At 34.6% G+C, this 4,170-nt stretch overlaps 1 non-coding gene across 1 annotated transcript; it reads right to left on the reverse strand.

Moving 5' to 3' along the window:
• Positions 1-1,550: 1,550 nt before the first annotated feature.
• Positions 1,551-1,656, reverse strand: LOC136982455 (U6 spliceosomal RNA). The gene has a single exon (XR_010881895.1). It is a non-coding gene; the product is annotated as a U6 spliceosomal RNA (small nuclear RNA).
• Positions 1,657-4,170: the final 2,514 nt, after the last annotated feature.

Below are 4,170 nucleotides of genomic sequence, written 5' to 3' on the forward strand. Positions count from 1 at the left end.
GCACGCTCCCACTGCGCCACTCTGCTTCTGCCAAACTACTGAAGCTGTCGACTTTTCATACTTTCTGCTTTACGACAGACAAATTAAAGGAAAGAAAAAATAAATAAATAAAACTTTAGCAGAGAGTGGTTTCGATCCACCGACCTCTGGGTTATGGGCCCAGCACGCTCCCACTGCGCCACTCTGCTTCTGCAAACTACTGAAGCTGTCGACTTTTCATACTTTCTGCTTTAACGACAGACAAATTAAAGGAAAGAAAAAATAAATAAATAAAACTTTAGCAGAGAGTGGTTTCGATCCACCGACCTCTGGGTTATGGGCCCAGCACGCTCCCACTGCGCCACTCTGCTTCTGCCAAACTGCTGAAGCTGTCGACTTTTCATACATTTCGCTTAAAGTACAGTGTAATTAATTTTCTGCCACTAATATGAATAATATCTGATGATGAATATCTTCGCGATTTTACACAATGAAATGAGTGGATCTAAAAGTAGATGGATCTAACAGAACTTCAAATGGCCTAACTCGGGGTTTTTAATTTCAATTTTTAAACTTTGAGGTGTAAAACACGCTGTGTACTGTACCACAACTAGTTTCTTTATTATCATTTCGTCTAACTGAAGCATTTATTTTACTATGAATGTTAGTTTTTATTAAAGAAGGATTTATGAAAAATTCAAATGTAACTGTAAATAGAAATTATTTCAACTCTTTAATTTTTCGTCATTTATTTAATTAAACAGAATGTTAAAAGCTTTTTAAAATTGTTAAAATAAACATGAAAGAAATCTTATAATATAATCGAGATGGGTTGATGATGATGATAATAATAAGCGCAGAGCCCAAACAGTTAAGAGTTGAAAGTTGAAATTTGGTACACAGTTAGGGTACGTCACGAAAACGTACACTAAGAAGGGATTTTTCGAAATTTCCCTCCTGCAAGGGAGGGGGACAGAATTAAAACTTACCTTGAAGAATCCGGCTTCTATTATACTATTTTCGGTGCAATTTTTTATTTCTAACTGCGTCTTAGTAGGGTACCACGTGGGGATGAAAGAAGTGTATTTCTTAACAATGGAAGTGTTAAGAGAAAGTGACGTGCGAGATTTACAGGCGCAGATGTGGTTTTTTTGTGTTTTTGCGGGAAATCGAACATATTTTTAGACTCATCTAAAAATTCTCTAATTAGTCTGGAAACGGGGGACCTAATTCTTGCATTCTGTGAAAACGGGTAAGATTGGCTAAAATGCAATAGTCTTAATCTTCGTCTTAATCTTTTCTTTAAATTATATCTGTAATGTTGCAAAACTAAATGTTTATAATTTTGATTATTTTTAAAGTTCCAATACTTCATTTCGAATTTCCTGAAGATGGCTTAAATTAATACAGGAAAATATTTTGAATATCAGTTTTAAATCCAGAAGCTTTTTTCAATAAGAAGAAAGCGTTGACGAGTTTTAAAAAAAATGGAAAACCTATTTTTCAGATACACTATTCGCTTAGTAAGAACGGTTCGTTTCATTACGGAAACAATCCAATAATTAGATGAAAAAAATATGGAACGCTTCACGATTTTGCGTGTCATCCTTGCGCAGGGGCCATGCTAATCTTCTCTGTATCGTTCCAATTTTATAATATGTACGACCGAAGTTGTACACCTGCTGCTAACGGGTCAACCCTGTATATACCAACAACTTCAACTCTCACGTCTTCACGGGTGTGTTTACGTTTACTGTCAGATAGCAGTTGATCGCCACCCTGCAGATTTAACTATCGCAGTTTATTTTAAATTTGAACGATTGCTTTTCGAGATTACTCGAAATTTTGGCAGATAAATCATTAGCCGACGAATAACGGTTGCACACTTTACATCCTGCCATAGCTGCAACGTCCGACCTGCCTAGATCAGTTAGATTTTCGGCCTGCTCGTAATAACAATACTTTAATTCGATCTTAATAATTATTTTGTGCACCACACCTCCGTTCTTTGGAATCGCGAGCTACAATCATCAAAAGTCGAAGGCTTTTAAAATCTTATACCACGCGCTAGGCAACTGTACTCGATATTTTCAATATCATTTCGCGGCACTGTCAGATGAGTAAACGATGGTAAAATACACTTTTCAATATTTGTCTTGTGGTATTTTAGTTTCATGCCGATAGGTTATTTTTCGCAGCTACGACGTTTTGTTTTATAGCAGAGGATACTTAAATCCACGATGTTTCTAAGATAACAATTTCTTTCTTGCTTCATTGCTTTACTACGAATTTATACTTCTTTCACCTTTATATTTAATTTATCTTCGATCCGCACGTAATTACTGTTCTGCTTACTGCAACAGAACGCTAAAAATTCGCCGAATTGTGTTTAAGCTGTTTCATTAATTTTAATTACAGCAACTCCATTAACTTGGAAGTGTCCAATGCTTGCTGTGATATTGTCGTTTCTGAGCTGTAAAATTTTCATGCTTGTTTTAAATTGAAGTTTTCTTTTTTTGAAATACACATTTCCGTAATTTGCAATGAAAACGAAAAAAGTCATTTTCACTCGTTGCAACGGTCAACGTTTCTGTTTTCTGACGAATAACGAAAGAAACAAGGTCCTCCCTCGATCGGCATATCGGTGTCGGTTTCATACGTCTCGATCTTAAAAAAGCAAAAATATCCAGTTACGAAATTGAAATGCTCAAAACGATGAACGATGTTCAGTTGAAAAAATGGCAAAATGAATCAGATATCAGAGAGTGGTTTCGATCCACTGACCTCTGGGTTATGGGCCCAGCACGCTACCGCTGCGCCACTCTGCTACGTATATTCTGCTACCCGGACAACAGATTATTTTATTTTGCAGCCATGGTAGATCACGGTGTTATTTTTTTAAAAACTCCTACATATATAGCTGGTAAAAACAGATATTGCAATCATCTCAAACTTCCATTTTTCAACTTTTAAATAAAATGAAAACGCAGTTTTGTGCATTATATAATGCGATTTATGTGGCGATGATCGTGTGTGTCTGTTTGCGCACACGTGTTTGTCTGTTTGAGCGCACGTGTGTTTCCGATATTACTAAACTCTTTGACACTAAATCTGAATATGATAAACTTTACGTACTTATCGAAAGTGACATATTACGTTTGTCGTTTCCCAGATTTTCAATTGACATGTGCTTGGAAATTACACCAACCGCCTTCAGATTTCGCACTGATCACTTACTTTCTAATGGCTTTGCATGATTTCAGTTCGAACAAAAAATTGCCTACTCGGAATATGAAATTACATGTTATTTGCACGCTACCGCGCCATCTAGTAACGGTTGGTATTATTTGTATTGATATTCAAATATTAGCGTATTAGAAAATATTGTGTATCAGAATACTATAGGATTTAATTTTAATTTTAAATATAGAAAAGAAAATGATATATATACATCTTTTTCTTACATTAAAAGTTTTTTTTGTAAAATATAAAAATAAAATAAAATAAGTAAACAAAAATGAAACAGGATTTTGAGGAGGCTTGGCTAGCCTAATACATTTAACTGTACATTGTAAATTCAGTTAATGAGAGCTGGTAATTAAATTTGAGAACATTAAATAGCGATTAGAGTAAAATATAACGAATTTTTATGGTTTGTGAGGAATTTGGATGTGTTATTGATAAAAATAACGTTAAAATCCTATATACAGATAATGATATGTACGGTACTTGTGTAGATTTAAAGAACGTGGCAAGTATACTTGCAAATAATAATGTAAACAATGGAATACAGATACAGGATGCATAGAAATAAAATTAAAGTCGTCACTCCTGAATGACCTATTTTAACGCTAATTAACGGATTTTTTGACGTTCGAAAACGAAAACTTCTTTAGGACAGTTTTTTTTTTGAAAAAATTATCAAAACAATGCAAACTTCTTGTAAAACTATTATTTTTTTAAAGTGATTTTGACTGATTTTTTTATTATTATTGCTGCACTCTGTGGTAGATTTTAGCGGAGAGATTTCACAAGTGAACAGATGCGTATCACGAATATGGAAACACTTCGCATCTATTTGCGAATTAATTTTACAGAAGTGTTCGAGGTAGGAGAAAGCAATGGACAAATTGCACGAACGGGAAGAATTGTCGCAAAAACGATCGAACAGATTACAGGAACGAACTGAAG

This window comes from Centruroides vittatus, unplaced genomic scaffold (assembly GCF_030686945.1).
Source record: "Centruroides vittatus isolate TY-2023 unplaced genomic scaffold, ASM3068694v2 contig_836, whole genome shotgun sequence".
Taxonomy (NCBI): Eukaryota; Metazoa; Arthropoda; class Arachnida; order Scorpiones; family Buthidae; genus Centruroides; species Centruroides vittatus.